At 39.6% G+C, this 20,938-nt stretch overlaps 1 protein-coding gene across 11 annotated transcripts in view; it reads right to left on the bottom strand.

Annotated features, from left to right (window-relative positions):
* Nucleotides 1–14,723, bottom strand: part of NCOA1 (nuclear receptor coactivator 1) — a 256,917-nt gene extending 242,194 nt beyond the window's left edge. For 8 of the 11 annotated variants that reach the window (XM_063077722.1, XM_063077732.1, XM_063077729.1 and 5 more), the window contains exon 1: nt 14,367–14,541. The gene's annotated coding sequence lies outside the window, so the exon portion shown is untranslated. The other 3 variants (XM_063077723.1, XM_063077726.1, XM_063077730.1) reach the window with 1 other exon arrangement.
* Between the last annotated feature and the right edge of the window lie 6,215 nt (nt 14,724–20,938).

Below are 20,938 nucleotides of genomic sequence, written 5' to 3'. Positions count from 1 at the left end.
TGGTACTGGCATAAAAACAGACATATGGATCAATGGAAAGAACAGAGAACCCAGAAATAAATCCACATATCTAGAGCCAAATGATTTTTTGACAAACGTGCCAAGAACATACAGTGGGAAAAACAGAGCCTCTTCAGTACATGGTGCTGGCATACTGGATATCTATATGCAGAAGAAAGACACTTGACCCCTATTTCTCACCATATACCAAAATCAATTGAAAATGGGTTACAGACTTAAATGTAAGCCCTGAAACCACAAAATTACTAAAGAAAACATACAGGAAACACTCCAAGTGTTTGTTTGGCCTGGGCAAAAATTTTATGGGAAGACTTTTAAAGCACAGGCAACAAAAGCAAAAATAGACAAATGGGATATCAAACTAAAAAGCTTCTGCACAACAAAAGAAATAATCAACAGCACAAAGAGGCAACTGGCAGAATGGGAGAAAAGTAAGTGCAAACTATTCATCCCACAAGGGGATTAATATCCAGAATATACGGGCCGAGCCCATGGCGCACTCGGTAGAGTGCTGCGCTGGGAGCGCGGCGACGCTCCCGCCGCGGGTTCGGATCCTATATAGGAATGACCGGTGCACTCACTGGCTGAGTGCCGGTCACGAAAAAACGACAAAAAAAAAAAAAAAATCCAGAATATACAAGGAACTTCAACAACTCAATAGCAAAAATAAAGGCAAATAATTCAACTTAAAAATGGGCAAATGACCTGAACAGATACTTCTCACCAAAAGACATATAAATGGCTAATGATATACGAAAAAAATGCTCAACATCACTAATCATCAGGGAAATGCAAATCAAAACCACAATGAGATGTCATCTCACCCCGTTAAAATGGCTACTATCAAAAAGACAAAAAATTATAAATGCTAGTACAGACGTGGAGAAAAGGGAACTCTTATGTACTGTTGCTGGGAATGTAAATTAGTACAGCCATTATGGAAAACAGTATGGAAGTTCCTCAAAAAAACTAAAAATAGAACTACCATATGATCCAGCAATTCTACTGCTAGGAATTGTCCAAAAGAAAGGAAATTAGCATACCAAAGAGATATCTGAATCCATATATTTACTGTAGCACTATTCATATTAGCCAAGATATGGAATCAACGTAAGTGCCCATTGACAGATGAATAAAGAAAATGTAGTATATAGACACAACGGAATACTACTCAGCCATAAAAGAGAATGAAATCCTGTCATTTGTGGCAACATGGATGAGCCTGGAAGACATTATGTTAAATGAAATAAGTCAGGCACAGAAAGATAAATACTGCATGTTCTCAATCATATGTGGAGCTAAAAAAAAAAAAAAAAAAAAAAAAACTTAAGTTTTTAGAAGCAGAGAATAGAACTGCAGTTATTAGAGGCTGTGAAGGGGAGGGGAGGCGGGACAGGGAGAGGTTGGTTAACAAATACAAAATCACAGCTAGATAGGAAAAATAAGTTCTGGTGGTCTACAGTAATGCTAAACATCTATAATTAACATTTTTTTTTTTTTGGTATGCTTTCAATTGGCTAGAAGAGAGGAGTTCCAATGCTCTAGCACAAAGAAATGATACATTTTTACAATGATAAATATGTTAATTACCTTGTTTGATCATCAAACATTGCATACATGTATTGAAATACAACTCTGTACCCCATAAATATGTAAATTGTTTTTTTAAATGTAGAAAATAAGTTTTAGTTAATTACCTATATGTTAAGAGGGGGGAAAAGACTTCTCAGTACAGTAAAGAGAAGTTTTATGAAATCCTCAGACACCAAAAGTTTCTAATAGTATCTGAAAGCCCTTTAGTCCCTGCTTTGGGTTAAATATGTCCCTGCAAGGTTCATGTATTGAAAACCTAATCTCCGTTGTAACAGTGTTAAGAGGGTGGGAAATCCTATTATGGTAATTGAAAGGTGGGGCCCTTAGAGGTGATTAGATTGTGAGGGCTGTACCCTCTCGAATGGATTAATCCACTGATGGTTTAATGGGTGGTCGTGGGCAGGGTTCTGATGGCTTTATAAGGAGAGTGAATGAGAAGCTTAGCTCTCTCTTGCTCAGCTCATTTTCACCATGTGATACTTCGGTCATCACAGAACTCTGTAGAGTTCCCACCAAGAACAAGGCCCTCACCAGATGTGTTCCCAGGACTGTGGAATTCCCAGCTTCCAAAACTGTAAGAAATAAACTTCTTTTCTTATAAATTATTCAGTTTCAGGTATTGTTATAAGCAACAGAATTAGACTAATAGAGTCCCTCTCTCACATTTCTCACTTTATATAATCTTGCCAGCCAAACAGTACACATAGGAAAGTTGTAGATCAGTTACAATAATTTAGCCAAATATTCACTCTCTTACCTGTTTCAAACACCCACTCTAAAGATGACAGCAAACTAAAACAATTTATAATACCTAACCCTAAAGTAGAGACATTAGTAAAATTTTTCCTTGTCCCAAAGGCTACCATTCAGCACTTACAAGTTTTCACAAGTAAATTTAATAATGACTGACACAAAAAAGCAATTCCTCTTTTCTTCGATGACTCCAAGCAGAGCCTACCAATTTCAGTACAGCACTCATCTCTCTAAAGAAAATCAATTCTGCTAGGGTGAGGCAAAGACATTTACTGCTCACCAAATATTCATGTTCTTACCGACATTTCTTAGCCCTTAAGAAGTGCTCTATAGGGCCAAGCCCGTGGCGCACTTGGTAGAGTGCTGCGCTGGGAGCGCGGCGACGCTCCCGCCGCGGGTTCGGATCCTATATAGGACTGACCGGCGCACTCACTGGCTGAGTGCCGGTCACGAAAAAACGACAAAAAAAAAAAAAAAAAAAAAAGAAGAAGTGCTCTATAATGATACTTTTGGCTAATGCATTATAAGAGGAAATGATGTGGGTCACTTTAGGGCCAAAGCCACAGTAACCAAGGAGGCTTCAATGTCCATATGGTACACCAAACCTACTTTATTTTAACTATAGAACCCTCTTTTCATGTTCCATGGGACGAGGCCATAAGTATCATTCCAAGTCCTACAAATCTAATTCAAATCCACTTCCTCCTGGAAGCCTACCCAACCATGCTAGGCTCCTAGTGTCATCAGTAACAAACTTATGTATGTATACTGTGGGTAGAGCACTAGGAAAGCACTGTGATACAAACTAGTATAATAAATGGTCTCTAGCCTCTATAATTTACAATCTGGTTGAAGAGAAAGGACACGTGTAAAAACGGAAACAAGTACACATGATAAGTAAATTTCAAGTGATGCTAAAAATAGTAAATGCCAGAGGAGTTCCCATATTTCTCAACTAGCAATTAAGTCATATACTCCAATATGACATATTTTGCATTTTTTATATATATTTTTTTTATTTCAGGTATGATTTAAAGACTCCCTATAGGGATTATAATATCCTTGAAGGGCAGGAACCCTAAGATAATAACTTCATGGTGCCTCATATCGCCATTCAAACAACAGGTATTCAATAAAAAATGTATCTTTTATTGTGAAGAATGGGTTAAAAAATTAAAACAGAAATGTAGTAATTCTCAAGATATTAGGAATTTGTGTCTCCTGTACCACTAAAGAGAGAGAGGAAAGAATACAAGTTTTCCTTTTACCCATGACAGGTAGAGCTCTACACAGGAGAACAGTGACTCACCAGGCTATCCCAGACATTTTAACACAGTCCTTTACAGCCAACTTCTTATGTTGCAGAACAACATGTTCTCCAAGCAATATCTGATTTACTATTCATTTCGTCAAATACCCTGAAACCAGTAAAGAGAATCCCTAGAATATTATCTGTGAGTATTTAGGCTCACGCATGTGAGCACACACACGTGTGTGCACACACACACAATCTAACTCTCTAAGTACATTCATAAGTAGCATTATGATTTAACCAATATGACTTACCAAATATTTTAATATCTATGTGTGTAAGACTTTGCAGAGGACAAAATATAAAACATTTTGCCATTCTCATACCCTAATATAAAAGACAGGACACATGGAAACAAAAAAAAATTTCACATAGTACAAGGTAGTATATAAAAAGTACAAGTTGAACATCCCTAATCCAAAAATCCAAAATCCAAAATGCTCCAAAATCCAAAATTTTTGCGTCCCGACATGACGCCCAAAGGAAATGCTCATTGGAACATTTCGGATTCAGAGTTTCAGATTAGGGATGCTCAACGGGTATGTTTTCTGCAAATGTTCCAAAATTCAAAACGCTTCTGGTCCCAAGCATTTTGGATAAAGGATAGTCAAGCTATATCAAATGAATAATAAGGAAAATAAGTACTAAGAGAGTTTATAGAAGGAACAGATTACTTTTAAATTTTATAGTATGAACACTTAACAAGCAAGATGAAATATGACCTGAGCTTTAAAGGATAGGTAGAATTTCAAGAGGTATATACTAAAATAAAGAACATTCCAGGGAAAGGAATATGTAAAGTGGTGAAAACAGAAAAGCCTAAGGGATAGTTAGGGGACAATAAACTGACAATTTCATTTGAAACAAATAGTTTATTGGGGAAGAGTAGTAGGAAATAAGACCAGAAGAGGGGGTTGGTGCTAGACACTAAAAAGCTTTAAATTTCAGGCTAAGGATCAACTTTATCTTGACAGTAAGGAGGAGCCATTGAAGGTTTTTGAGCAAAGTAATGCAATAAAATTAAAAATTAGGATAATCATTCTGAAACAAATTAAGAACAGATTGAAGAAGGAACTCACTGGAGACAATGGGACCACTGTGGATACTATTTAGGCCTAAATTAGAATAATGTCAGTAAAGAGAAAAAGGAACTGATAGAATATGAAATCTGTTTTTAGTATATGTCAAATAAGACCCTAAGAACTCTAGAAAGCTGAGATTCGGATGCTAAAGAGAGGTTAAAAGCACAGCAACTGTGAATCCCAGCTGACTCAGCAGGACCTCCTGTACTTGAATTGATATTGGGCTCTTCTATACATTCAGGGCTATTCCAAAAAGTTCATGGAAAAATAGAATTAAAAGATAATACAAATATTCCCATGAACTTCTTGAAGTACCCTCGTATATACATTCTTATCTCCACACTTATTCAATAGTCCACTCTTTTTTAATGGGGCGTAGGGGGGATAGAGGTGGGAAATGATACACGAGTATAAAAGCAGCCAAGTGATGAAGGGCCTGGTAGTTATGCAATGAATAGACAAAGCTCAAGCACCTGTAAAGGCCAAAGATAGCAATCACATTGATTGCAAGATGGAAAAACAGACTGCAAATCCAGTCATACTGCAGGCTTGAGTAATGACATCAGATATATCCATTAAACTTGGCAAGAGGGTAAGACTGGATGAATGGAGTTATTGAGGTCCCAATTCCTCAAAAACAGAGATTCTTAACTTTGGGGGGAGGTCATAGACCCTTTTGGGAATTTGGTGAAAGCTATAGACCGTCCCCCAGAGAAATGCATAGACTCACAAAATTTTACATACAATTTCAAAGTGTTTACAAACCCCCTAAAGCCTATCTAGAGCCTCTTAGTCCATGAACACCAGGTTAAAAACCCTTGCTACAAACAGTGATAATCATTTTTATAGTATATCCCACAGCTTAAAGGTTTTTGAATAGGAAATCATATATACAAGTATGTATATTTATTTACAATTTATATACATCACTAAGAAATCAGTAAGTTATGTACCTTATAAAGCATACACAAAAATGAAAATTAAAAAGAACGATATGTGTTATAACAAAATAAATGAATTTTTAAACATTTATTTTACTTACTGGTGACATAAAAGCTTTATGTTTTTCCTAACAAATACTGTTATTTATACCGCTACTTTTGGTGACAGTAATGCAATTAAACATGGTTTGTTATTTTTTAATCTGCTTTCATACTTTGTAACATAGCAACTTGAAAGTCTGGTTCTAAATTCAGTTCATTTTTATAATAACTATTTTATTTGGTTTTAATGTTTATCATAGCTGAAAAACATACTTCACAAAAATGAATAAAACCACAGGAAGAACTTCATTACTGGCTGTACTGAATAAAACATGATATTCAATTTTCAATCCCATTCACCATTTATGCAAAGGTTTCTGCTAAAATTCAGCTAGTGCATTTCCATACTTCCTGATGGCAATCAGTGGTTCTTACAAACTAATCAGATGGTATTGCCTTTTTATATTTTTAGCAGATGGGCTCAAAACCACTGAAATGCCTCTTTTACAAGGTTTTTATACAGGTTAGAAAATTTTGTTTCCAAGTTCAAGTATACATATAAAAAAGTTCTTAAAGTTAACATACATAATTTTCAGCAATTAAATCCAATAATGATGGAAATAATTCCAAATATCTATTGTCAATGTCCTCTTTCCACAGCATGGAACTTTTGTTTTGTTCTGAAAGGTAGTTTCTTTTTGAATCACTGTTAAGAATTTACCATTATCTCCAATGGGCAGATTAAGTATGTTTATTTTCTAGGTAGCATACCACTCAGCCACTTAGAGAAAATGTCAGCAAATTTGGGACGTTTGTCTTTTTGTGAAAGAAAAATGAGTAAGTCATCTTTAAGTTAGACAATTCTTAAGTCCTCTGCCTCAAGATGATCAGTTAAGCTCTATTCATATACGAAAGATCTGCACGGTAACTTCCTACTACAGTACAAAATAGTGTTGAGTCTACTATTTAAAAATAATAAATCTAAAAATCCAATTACCCAACCCCCTGTAAACTGCAAAATATCACAATAGACTGAAAGTGAAGAAACTTCCTCCCAGATCTCTAATAGTTCTTCCATTTCCCAGATAATTTAATGTAAACCCTACTTTAGAGACCACTGCTCTCAAAGCGCCTGGGCTCTCTATCAGTGCCTTCCAATCAATTTCCCTTGTATGCTATCAAAGTTTTAAGGACTTATCTTTAAAGGTACTCCAGTTATATCGTATCCATCTCTGAATTACTACCAGTTTGGCAAAAGACACACTGCAGCACATTTTGTGACACCAGTTGTGTTCAACACTGTTCCCTCAGTGTAATGTTGGCTAGGGGTATCAGTCAAATAATCAACAGGGCTGGAACAAGGTCCAAGACTCTTCATGACATATCCTGCCTTAAATCCTTTTGGGAATATGGCAAGGCTTAAATCAGTAAAATAAATCATGAACTATATCGAGAGCCAGGGACTTCCAGCTTGTATAACCAATCTCACTTATACAGTCAAATACACATATTTATACAAAGAGACATTTGTACACTGAAAAAACAAGTCTGCTACATCATCTTTTAAAATGTCAAATAATAATACACTATTTAAAAGAATAGCCAGCTACTGCTTAAAAAAAAGGTATAAGGCAGTGAAAATCATTTTGTACTTCTATTTAAAAAACACAATCTTTTAAAATATACATAAAAATCAGTGAATAAGTTCCCAGTGTAGTAAGCCTTACATATGGAATCATTTCAAAAACTATGAAAATATAAAATTTGGGGTATAAAACCTGCCAAGAAAAGATTCACGTAAATTTGGAAAATTGACATTTCTCCTTTTCATCCACATCTCTATACTTACTACATACTGCTCCCCACCACTTGCTTCCATTAAAATCCTTCAGTGTCTTGCTACTGCACCCAGAATATCTGCTTCCCTCTCCTACTTCAGCTGATGCCACACTCCTCATACTTTCTCCCTTCATTACTCCCTGAATAACCCTCAGCTTTTCTGTCTTTCATCTTTGCTATTTAATATATATACTGTTCTCCTCACAGTATCTTTGCTTCCTGAATATACTGTTCTCCTCTCCCTTACAGAAATCATCCCCTGCCTTCAATGCTCTATCCACCACCAAGCCCTCCATGAAACTTGCCCTGATCTCTCCCAAATGAAAAGAATTGCTCTCTCTCCCTTAATCTTCAAAGAACTGTTTCAGTACCTCTCTCACAGCACTCATCACATTCAATTAGTATTATAGGTATTTGTGTGTTTGTCTTATCACCTCTCTTAGGTCATAATCTCCTTAAGAACAGGATCTATATCTTATCATTTAACTTCCCTATCTTTTAACAGCATAGCACCTTGAACAAAGTATGTACACATATAACTACATCTTGAATGAATGATTGAGTGGCTACTTAGAAATTCAATTACAGACTTCCTGTACCATCTGGAATAGAGAGGGAGGTATGACTTAGACTTTGCAGAACAAATAACTTTTCCCTGGTTTCCTCCAAACAAACTCAACAAAGTAAAGCCAGTATAACACACACAGATGCTTTCAAAAATCAAGGACATTTCATCCTTCAATTATCTGGTCAAATATGGTGAGATATCTTTATATACACACATATACACTCGCAAAAGAATATCTTCTACTGTTAAACAACCAAATCTATGCTTGATAATAAAACTATGTAAATATTTTAACTATATAGGCAAACCAAAATTTTAAGATATAATATATTAAAGCTATCAGAATAAGATCAAGCACTCAAAATACAAGTGGAAACATAGGGAATGACCAAGCAATTTGTTCCAAATGAAAAAAAAAAAAAAAAACCCTAAGCTTTAGCTATTTAAATACTAACAAAACTTGAAAGGCAGAATCATTACTAAGAACCAAAACCAACCATTCAGAGATAAGCTTACCTGGACAGAAGCACCAAAGAATCAACATTACTAAAGTACAAAGGTGAGACCAGAAACAGCATGAGAATCTTAAAGTGACATTTTCATTAAGTAACCGGTATATATGGCTTCTGGGTCATCAGAAAGGAACGAGATTGCAGAAGTCTCCACAGCACATGTATGGAACAGAAACGAAAAGAAGGCTATAATGTATCCAAGGGTGGCAAACACGCTTGGACAGAAGCCAATTTAAAGGTATGAATGTGATTTCCAGTCAGAAGACCTGGACTCAAATGTCTTCCCTAACACCTACAAGCTGTGCAATCTTACACCAGCCACTTAACTTCCCTGAGCTTTGTTTCCTAGTTTATAAAATGGAATATGTAGAGCTAGCACAGTACTTGGCTCAGAGACAGTACTCAATAAATATTTGCTGATTCTGAATGAGGGCCGTACAAGAAAAGCAGACATTTCTCTCCAGGCACTTTTGCAGTTTTCGAGAGAACAGTCAGTTAATTCCTCATTAATGCCTCATTACAATACTTGAGAGTCAATTTTTGGTCAGAAAATAAAAATACTCCTTTTTTCCTAGCTTACATTCTTAAAAGCTTACTAGAATTATTAAAATTTAAAGTTTCTTTGGAATAACTTTCGAATACAAAAAGCAACTCTCATAAAGAAGCCCCAAAGCCAAATACATTTGCCTGGACTTAGTCTTCTCATCTACAATATTAAAGAGGTTGTCTTAAATGACCATGAAGATTCCTTTACTCTAAATATTGTAGTTCATGTCATCTCAAGGATTTTTTGATTTACTTAGGAAAACCAATTCAACATACACTAAAAAAAGAATCTCTCTTGAAAGAAAAATGGGAAGAAAGGAAAAAGGAAAGAAGAAAAAGAAAGAAAGATTTATCATATAGAACAAACTAACTAATTGAGGCTAAGGTCAAGAGAACATAAAGGAAAAAGAAATACAATTAAATAAAGTAAAATATGTAAAAACAAAGAAGCAAATTATCAATGGGTTATCATAATACTTTCTTCACTTTATCATAATACTTGCTTCACTCATGTAGCACTTTACAGTTTACAAAGCATTTCTGTACATGCCATCAGCAACAAGTTTTCTGGAATGGGAAATACAAGAATCAGATTAAATAAATTACATTTGATAAATCTGCCCATGGAGTTTCCACTAAAAACAAAAACATCAAAAAATTTTTCAGAAAGGAATTTTTTCAGCATTTAAATATAGCATGAATTAGAGAAGCAAATGCATGCAGGCAAACAGCTATCAACCTACATATCACAGACTTTTAGCACAAGAAGAAATGTGAAATCAGATCACAGGAGGACCAGATCGTAGAATAAGAAATAAAGGGGGAAATCCAAGAAATAACAAAGAAAAGAATAAGAGAATTTGCTGACAGAATATCTAATGAAATGCTCATTTATCAGCTAGTTATTGTCTTAACTAGGTGCTCATCATATGCTAAACATATTTTGTTATTCAATTTACGTTAATTTAAAGATCATAACAATATAAGGATAAGTACATTACTCCAATTTTAAACATGAAAACCTGAGGTTTAGTGTAGTTAGAACAACCCAAGGTTATATCAACTAAGAACGTGGAAGAGCCAGAACACCATCCCCTGTCTGTCTGAAGTCAAAGCTCCATTTCCAAAAGCAGCTTAGAAACTGCCTCAAAATTACAAGCCAAAAGGGTAAAAAATGAAGTATTACTCTGGCAAAAGTGGATAATCCAGTGTTATTAAAATTCTGGTCCTGCTACTGAGTGTATTTCACCTTTGTGCTTACACCTATTCTCATCGTCTGTCTGTTCCTAATGGTCAGGTGCAGGGCCTCTCAGTAAAGCCCAAAGCCCCTGTTTCCACACTGAAATACACCCACGGGGAGAATCAGAACAAAATATATCTAAGATGAGGGTAACTAGACTGATTAATTTCAAGGCTTCCACAACTCCTCAAGTGGCTATAACTTCTATTTTGGCATAAGCTACTTGACTTTTAAATATGACAACTATACTAAGCTTTACAAAAACTCTATCACTTCAAGGAGTCTCAAAAACAGTGTTGCAGATGGATTATGGATGAAGAAGCATGGATACAACAACTCACTTTAGTTGCACTTATTGAATTGAACTTATACGTTGGCGTTTTGTAACAATATCCCTTATTCAGCCATGTATCTTGCAGAAATATAAAATAATCATTTCTACACTCTGTATTAATACAACTACTGTATACTGCAAACCATTTTCCAGAACTAAGCTATAGTTAAACAACCAAGAATGGTACCCAGTTGCCACCAGGCCGTTTTATGACCTCCAACATTGTATGTTGAAAGAAAGGCACAAAATCTAATTAAAATACAAAGAAGGGAGAAGAGAAGGTTTGAAATGACTAGACCTCACCTCCAATGGTTAGAAAAAGATCAGAGACCAGGCCTATCTTCAGTGGCCAGTGACAAAGGGCTACGCTACTGGTTAACATGCAGGAAAAGAAATAAAGAATTCATTTCCTACAGTCTACTCTGTCAAAAAGGTGAGGAGAAATTGGTATGGTTCTGCAGCCCATATTGGATACACTGCTCTATCATCCAATTCCTGAAACACATGTATTTCACCCAATCCCACCTCAGTATTTGATATTTACACATAACATAGAAAGGAGCTCACCACAACATTTCTGGACCTCTGCCAGGAAAGCAGTTGATGGCCCTCTGAGAATTCCTGTGATTATCTTATTCAAAAGGCAAAAATTACTGTCAAGACAATAAGCATCCTAGGGATCTCTTGTGCTCTATGACTAGGGGTTTCTACCCAGTGTTGTGTGCATGTACTGACCTGGCAAACCTGCCCTAAAATGAAAGGTATGTTAGGCCATATGCAACATAACATTCAATGTGGAATCCTTGGGATATGGTATGAAAAAGACAAACTAAAGTAAGGAACACCAGTAGTATCTCTCTAAGAGAAGGTAAGTGAAATTGATGACAACTGAGAAGGGAGAGCTAAAATGACCTTGAAATGCAATTAAAAATCACAGCCTAGTATATAGTCCAATAGGAAAATGATTTTCAAGGAATGCTGATATCCTCTTTCTCCCACTCCACCTTCAGCCCCTCTACACCACCCTCATCACTCACTCAACATTTAGTCCTGGTGAAGATCCCTCACTGATTAGCAGGATCAAGAGGACATGCAGAGAACATTCCATCCTGGGCACATATTTAAATTATTTAAACTTGTTTACCATCCTTCCCTATAGAATGAAAGCATGAAATTTTACCCACACTTTCACAACATACACCAGTCAGCACCATAGCAACACAATCCTCTGCCCAACACAAGATTAACACATACATAGAAAACAGGAAATTCAACAAAAATGAAAGTTTGACCCTAGACTCCCTCAACAGTTAAATGTCACAAGTAGTAGCAGTATCTTTATATCACACCCACTTCATGTTACCCTTACAGCTTCCTGGCATAAGCAAATTCTTGGGATTATACAAACTGCTGCTTCTGTTTCCAGCCCAGATTTCTAGAAATGAAACCCTGGAATTGAGGGAGAAAGAAAAACAAATGTTGGCAGAAAGAGGGAGGAAAATGCATTGTCTATATAATCCCAGTTTAAGTGGAACAATCACCATTAGTTCCATCAAACATTTTTTTTCAATAAAACCACTTACCCAAAAATGCAGATCTAAAATACTCCCTTGACTTCAGCCACACAAAAAGCAACTTAATAGACAATACTACAGATTTTCTCAGAGAAAAATAAAGAGATTAACTACAAACTATGTAAAATTCAAGTTCTGCACCTTGTAAATCAACTTCAGTGTGGGTTAAATAAATGTAATAAATAAGCTGTGTAAAATGTCCTCAAAAATCAAACCAAAGACCTGTTCTTATTTTTTCTCCAAACCGTATATTTCCTATTCAGGCCCCCTTTTTGACCCCCAAAGCATAAAGTCTGAATAAGAAATGTAGAGAAAACATTTCAGACATTAGTTCACGAAACCAAATTAGACCTTTCCACAAATATAGGAGATAAAATAGAACATTTCCACTTTATCTAGATTATGACAAATAGTTCAAAGAATGCCTATTTATTAAGCTGAACCAAACCCCACTGCTACCTTTAACCCAAAACTATTTCAAGAGCCAAAAGCCCCAAGCAAATACTTTCTTTTCACATTATTCTCAACATGAAGAAATCCAACCCCCTTCCTCCTACATCATAGCTTCTGTGAAACAAGCTGAGAGGCCCCTTTGGCCAACTTTTTTTTCCCCCTTTTTTTCTTTTTTCTATTTTTTTTTTTTTTTTTGAGACTAACCTCCAACCAATTCCAGAAGAGGAGACAAACCTCAAACAGATTTAACCCTTTAAATCCATCATGTACAACATAATCTAAGCTTCATGGCAGTAATGTTTGACAAAGTCACTTGAAGATTTCTTAATCACTGACGTGTAAGCACCAACCCATCACAAATCACGGCCTCAGAGATTCCTCTTCGCATCCAGAGAGGGTGCTGGGACTGCAATTCCCTGAAGAAAACCCTCCATTTACCAACATCACACTCGACATTAAAAATTCACCATCTCAAAAGAAAAAAAAAATGTCACCTTCTCCACAAGGACACCTGTTTCTTCAATGCCTCCACAATGAACGACAACCAAGCATGAAAGGCTAACACAGATCCTCCAGCTTAAAGTTTTCCTCCCCACCAAACTCTCCAGCCACAGCACCGTGGTCTGTCCTTGCCCTACACACAGGCTGTATTGTCAACCCCTCCGTCTTCCTCTAACATCATCAGACGAGGCAGTGTCTAGCCCATGGGAGTGAATGCTTAAAAAAAAAAAAAAAGAAATAAGCCACCACAGCTGGGTAGTAAGGACTAGGGACCCTGGTGTTCTATTTCTCTTCCAAGAGTAGGGAGAGTGGCTGGAGTTGCCACTGACCACGAACCAAACCCCACCTCGCAGTCGTCTAGCCAACACGTTTGCTTCCCTTCCTAGGTCCTTTCGACAGAATCCCAGAAAGGGACCAAAGCCCACCCGCAACGGGAAAATCTCATTTATCCATCCCACTTCTACCTCCGAAGCCCCTTCCCCGGGGAAGGGGAAAAGCAAGTGCGCCAGGGTTAAACAGAAGCGCCGTCGACGGCTGCGTGGACGGAAAGGCGTGCCATGGTCACCCCCATTTCGCGGTCCGGACAAGCGAGACTCCGAGAGGTGAGCGGGCGGGCCAAGGTCACCGCGCTCTTCGGGGCCGAGGGGCGCCCGCGCCGACTTCCGGCTCCCCCTCTCGGCGGCCACTCCGGACGCCCGCTCCCCACGCCCGCCGGCGGCCCCGCAGCCTCGCGCACCCTCCGCGGATGCTCGCCCTCTCCGCGCTAACTAGGGCAACTGGAGAAGGGGGGAGAGAAGTCGCCGCTGCAGCGACTTCCCTCGGCGGGGAGCAGCCCCCAGCTGGTGCCCGTGACAGCTGCGACCTCCGCCCCCTCCAGCCGCGCCGGGCCAAGAGGGGAACTCGGGGAAAGTGGGAGGGGGAGATGGAACCGAGAGAAAGGAGAGCAGGGGGCGGAGGGGCGCCAGCTGCTCCCCGCCCCCTAGGGCCTCAGCGGCCGCGCGGCTCGTGACAGCTGCACCCACTGGGAGCCTCAGCGCCCGCCGCCCGCCACTCACCTGCCGCCGCCGCCTCTGGGCCGCGCTCACGGCCCCCGCGCTCGCCCGCGACAGTGGCGGCGCCGCCGCGGCCTCCGCAGCTCCTCGGGCCCGGCGCCCGACCCCAGGGGCCCAGGCGGCCGCCGCCGCCGCGGCTCTCCGGCCCCCTCCTCCGGAGCAGGGGTTCCCCCCTCAGGGGGATGCAGAACGAACCTGGCGCAGGCTCTGCTCGAGGGAGCAGCAGCGGACAGACCGCTGAGGTGCTCAAGGCCGCCGTCCAGCCGTCGGAGGACGGGGCTCGGCGAATCGCGTCAGACTCCGGCGCGCCTGGCCTGCAGAACAGGCATTTCAGCCGCTCTCCGCGGCCGCCATGTTCTCCTCCTCCTCGGCCGCCGCCGCCGCCACCGCCCCCCGCTCGCGGCCCCGCCCCCTCCGCGCCCCGCCCCGCCCCGGCCGCCCCGCCCCTGCCCCCAGCCCGCCGCGCTTCCCCTGTCGGGCGGGCGGGGCCGTAGCGATCGGTGCCGGTGAGCTCCGACGGCGCGCCCGGGGCAGCGCGCCCCCCGCCCGGTCCGCGGAGCGAGGAGCCGCCCCGCGCCCTCTGTCGGCCACAGGCCCGCCCAGACCGCGTCCTAGCGAAGTGGCACAGGAGACCCAAACTCTTCCCCGCCCCTCCCCGCGGGGCGTTCTCTGACTGCTGCCGGGAAGCGGCCTCGAACCTCGGTGTCTCTCAGCTAGGCCGCCCGGCCTGCAGCCTCCCGCTGTTCTTTATGTTTAGGAAGGTGGTGGGGCGGCGAGAGGCCCTGTGGACTGGGGAGGAGTCGGTCTGGGCCTGTCCCTCCACTAACGTGTTGTATGACTTGAAGCGAGACGCATCCCGCGGGCCTCGTTTTTTACTCCGTGAAATTGGGAGCTGGTTGCCCAGATGATTTCACAGGCCATTAGACAAGGGGAAAGGAAGATCATCTTCCCCCTTCGTTTTACGGACGACAGGATGTGACTGAGACATCTAGCTCTGCAATTCCATGAATTACCTAAAATGTCTGTCATTCACTGGTCGTTCTCCTCAGGGGGCCTACACCTTTCTTCTTTTCTACTTTTTTTTGGGGGGGGTTCTATATTGGAAGTGCTGCTTCCAAAAGTGGAGTGTTCCTTGTCACCAGAGGAATCAAACAGCACCTGAACAGCGTCTCTGAGCCATGATGGCCTTATCTGGAAGGCATCCCTCATTCCAAAGGCTGGCGATACATTACCCATCTTTCTTCCTGGGTTGTCCTAAGGATGAATGAGTCACTGGCTGTGGAAGTGCTTTGTAAAGCGTACATCTCCCCTTTCCTTTCTTGCATTCTTATCCCTGTTTCTGCCTTCACCTGCCTCAATCCTGTCCTGCTGCTGTCTCCCAACGTTTCCTACTGTTTCTTCTCCTGTCTTTTCTACCTTAATGCAACCTCTGCAAATCCTTAAGGCCTTCCCATCCTTCTCTAACTGAAACCTGACTGCCTTGGAAACACCAACCTCCCTGGCGCCTCTCTGAGACAACGAGCAACTTCTTCCACAGGCAGGTACTCCATCCTGCTATCAGTCTATATCATCATCCTCTTCCTGGCCTGGTCACAACCTCTAGGTCCCCGACCCCACCCCCACCCCCCATTTATTCATACAAGGGTACTTCAAAAAGTTCATGGAAAAATTTGTATTATCTCTCAATTCTATTTTTCCACAAACTTTTTGAAGTACCCTCGTATATTCCATTCAACTGATTCTTGTCAAAGCCCTATTACTGAGGACCTAGGTGCATTTCATTAGCTCTTGCCTTCGCCTGCTTTAACAGTAACTTCTAGCCACTTGCAGAGTTCCCATCCCAATAACAGCTGAAAATACCTCAGGCGTTCACCAGTTTAGTCCCCTTCTATGGGGCCTACTTCCCAGTCTAGTCCAATATCCAGACATATGAGAGCACTTCATTCTGGCCTCTGGTGCATACAAATGAGCCACTTGTACAAATACTCCTGACTCCACTGGACTCTAGTAACCACTGATTGCCAAATCCAGTGGACACTTTAGTCTTCCTATCATTGGTCTTTCTACAGCACTTGATACTGCTAACTCTAACTTTTTGAAACTCTCCTTTCCTCCCCTGTCTTTTACATCATTCTCCTGTCTCTCTACCTGTTTTCTGAACTTCCCTTTGCCAGCACTTTTCTTGGTTGCTCCTTTTTTACAAAGCCATAAAAGGCTGGTATCCTCAAGGTTTTATTTTTTTCTTCCTCTCCTCCCGCTCAGGTTGGTTCTGTTTATTTCCATAGCTTCAACTGTAATAACTCCTGCATCTCCTTCCTCCAGTCCCCCTGATGCAGGAGGAGAGGGTCTGAGGAGGCCCGATAGCTGGCCTCAACCCACCCTTTGCTCTACCAGGTTCTTGACTCCACCACAGGAAAAAATTCAAGAGCAGAGTCACAGTAGAAAGTGAAAACAGGTTTAATACAGAGAATAAGAAATACAGACCTCACAAGAAAAGTGTGGCCCAGCTCCAGAGAGTTAGCTGCGGCCACAACAAGTTTAATACAAAAGTAAGAAATACATACTTCACTGCAAAATGGTGCAGCCTCTATGGAAAATGGTATGGAGGTTCCTTAAACAATTGCAAATAGATCTACCATACGACCCAGCCATCCCACTGTTGGGAATATACCCAGAGGAATGGAAATCATCAAGTCGAAGGTATACCTGTTCCCCAATGTTCATCGCAGCACTCTTTACAATAGCCAAGAGTTGGAACCAGCCCAAATGCCCATCATCAGATGAGTGGATACGGAAAATGTGGTACATCTACACAATGGAATACTACTCAGCTATAAAAACGAATGAAATACTGCCATTTGCAACAACATGGATGGACCTTGAGAGAATTATATTAAGTGAAACAAGTCAGGCACAGAAAGAGAAATACCACATGTTCTCACTTATTGGAGGGAGCTAAAAATTAATATATAAATTCACACACACACATACACACACACACACAAACCGGGGGGGGGGAAGAAGATATAACAACCACAATTATTTGAAGTTGATACAACAAGCAAACAGAAAGGACATTGTCGGGGGGGAGGGGGGGAGGGAGAAGGGAGGGAGGTTTTGGTGATGGGAAGCAATAATCAGCTACAATGTATATCGACAAAATAAAATTAAAAAATAAAAATAAAAAAAATAAAATAAAATAAAATAAAATAATAAAAAAAAAAAATAATAATAATAAAAAGAACAGGTCATATAACATATAAAAAAAAAAAAAAAAAAAAAAAGAAATACATACTTCACAAAGTCCAGGCTGGCTCAAGAGTGAGCACAGCCTGCTAAAGGCAAGTTTGATACAGAAAGTAAGAAATACACACTGCAGGCAAAGTTCTGACTGGCTCCAGGAAAGTCAGCAATAACCCTTCCTTTTTCCTGGTTTCAACTTTTATAACCTCACTGTTTATACATATTCGTGATATCTAATGAATATTCAACAAAGGGGGTGGTTCCCAGTTTTGTAACCTAGTCTAATACACTGCTCTGTTGGTCTCTTTTAGAGCATGCTCATTCCTCAGATTCCACTTCATGCTCTCTAGCCCCTCCAGGGGGAGGTCATTTAAGAGATATACTCTTTTAATGAGCATGCTCGGCCACCAAGATTAAATACATCTGCCCCTTGTGGTCTCAGTCTCCTCATGCTGATACTGTTCACACAGCACCTCTCTGAAATCCATTTACTTCAGCTACAGGCTATCACAGCTCGGGACTCAGAGGTGGGGCTTGAGTCCTAGGGGAGTGGTTTGAGACCAAAGGGAGTGGCCTGACACCCGAACCCAGGGGGACTGAGCACCTCCTATGTCATCTCCACTCTGCAGCCCAGTGTCTTAACTTTAAAACATCTTCAAGACACACAGTACTGAGATTTTGTTAAATGATGAATGAAATTTAAGGTATTATTTACATTGCCATAACCATCCATGGATGCTAAAAAAAAATTCCTCTTTTAGAGTGATACTCTTTCTTAAGTAAGACCTTTTGACTTTTTTCTCCTTCCTCTACAAGTATAATCACTTGCCAAAACAGTTATAACATCCTTTTATCTCTGCCAATATGTTGTCCTTTCTCTGATCATATTCAACTACTCTCTGGCTCCATTTATTTTTACTAAACAATCCCACTTCCTTAACTCCAGCTACCACTGGATTCATTAGTTAGATTTACTTCCTGATCCCCACAGTAACCTCTCTGAAATCCATTTACTTTAGCTATTTCAGTGAAAATTTCTTTACTCCCAATCAACAAGTAGGACTGACCCCAATTAAGTGAAAGTGCTTTGAAGAGATTTTTTGAATGAAAATGTAAGACAACATTTAATTTTTATAGCCCAGATAGATCTGGTTTTAGTCCAGGCCCTATTGACCCCATACATTAATAATAATCGTTTGGTGGAATAGAAATACACTAGTTCTATGACCAGGATTTATAACCTGTTGAATTTTCTCCAAAGCATTTCCAGTTCTATAAAACATATGGCTAGTGTACATGAAATCACTCCAGTTACTGAGGCAAGAGCTGATTTAACTTTGACATTTTTCTCAAAGTTTTTTGTTTTGTAATAATGATAAACTCATAAAATATTCTAACAATAAAGAAAAATACAAAAAAGTTTTTTAAAAAAAGGACCAAAGAAAAACAGAAAAACACATTGAAGACCTTTCTACACATCACTATATGTAAATTTGCACATATAAATACAGTATAGGTATTCAGTTTTACATAAAAATAAAACCACACTGTAAATGCTCATCAATAATCTGGTTCTTTTGCTGTACAATATATTTTCATCATTATTAGTTGAATACTCTTGCACTATATATTTTTTCAGCCATTTAACCAGCTTCTTACTAAAAATGTTTATATCATTTCTGTTTTTTATTTGTGTGTTTACATTTGTAAATGCTGTAATTCTAATGTATGCTCCTGTGCAGTTTGTAAATTATTTTCTTAAATTTCTAAGAGATTCATTGCTGGCTTAATGGGTACGTGTTTAATTTTTTTCCTACATATTTACCAAACTGATCTCCAGAAAATTTGTTCCAATCTATTATTCCACCTACAGCACATGAGCGTGCTACTTCCCATATAATCAACTCTGGATTTTATCAGTTTTACTTTGAATAGTCGTTAATTTCTACATTTGCTTGAAGTACAGATATTAAGAAGACTACATTTTGAGTTAGGCAAGATCTGAAATGACTCTGACACTTACTAGCTGTGTGACCTTGGCCAAACCACATCAACATCTCCAAGTTTCAGTGTCCTCATCTGTAAAAGAGGATGCTAGCACTTGCCTCAAAAGATTGTGGCAAAGAGTAAATGTAGTGCTCAACACTTAGGATTGCCCATGAGAAAGTAAAAGTTAGCTCAAACTGAGAAGGTAAAAATCAGGCTAGAATCATCAGCACAGATTAAGCCAGCTGTAAAGTTAACAGGATACAGTGTCTCCTAAGGACATACTGCAGCTGGAAAGTGTCATAATAGTTGCCTTCTTTGAGTGACTACCACTTTCCTTCTCACTGAAAAACTGTTCTCTAAAGTCATAGATATCAGAAACTTTGATGTTTGTAATTATATCAGTAAAAATGAAGCATCCCTCTCTTGCCTGGAGAATCTAAGTCTTTTTTGACAAAGATGCAACCACGATTTACAGCCCAGGCACACCACTTTAGATGAGGGGTTTCTGGACACAGCATTCTATGTCTGTCTTAATTTTATTGTTTCCAAACAACAGTACTGTGGGTCCACTTTGCCATCCAGACTGGATGCTGACTCCTTTTACCATGCTTTACTTTGAGCCTATCAAAATTCTGTTTTATTTAAACAACCTCTAAACTCTGCTAAAGGTTATTATCTTCTAGCATGTGTATCAAGTAGAGGTAGGTATTACATATACATAGAGTTTCATTTGGAGTATTTTATAAATTTTTTTTTAACCATTTGAAAATATTTGTGCTGTCATTAAGCAAATTGAATGGTTTTTGCCTCCACGTGATACTCATTTTGGATTAAGTTTCTTAGAGTTTCTTTCAGTTCTAGTACCCCATAAACAGTTATTTGGGTGATAAAACTTTTTTCCGAGGAAGTTGATTTTTTAAGTCAAATAAATGACTTATCATGTCAGTGTTTCATTATCCAAAAATAGGATTTCTGATATCTCATCAGATCTCGATTAATTGCTATAACTTTATTCCTGTACATTATGCAGCAGTTATTTTTAAAAATATTCTTAGGCTCTATGTTAGTTAATTCACTTTTTAGAGCTAACTACTTAACATTACCTCGCTTTGTGCTTAGTGGTGAATTCTCCAGCAGTATATGCAGTTCTAATGTGTCCTGGTCCTAATGGCAATGTAGGTGTGATCATGTTTAAATAACAGTCTTCCTTTCCTGAGTGACCATTTCACATCTTTTAGTCTTAGCAACTGTCCTATTTCTCCTAGGATGGACATTATCCATGCACACTAATTTTAACTAAGAAGATGAAAGTACCATAAAAGCCCTTTGATTTTTTACATCTG

Source organism: Cynocephalus volans, chromosome 14 (genome assembly GCF_027409185.1).
Source record: "Cynocephalus volans isolate mCynVol1 chromosome 14, mCynVol1.pri, whole genome shotgun sequence".
NCBI classification, from domain to species: Eukaryota; Metazoa; Chordata; class Mammalia; order Dermoptera; family Cynocephalidae; genus Cynocephalus; species Cynocephalus volans.
Note: the sequence above shows the minus strand (reverse complement) of the source record. Positions and strands in the feature narration are given on the sequence as shown.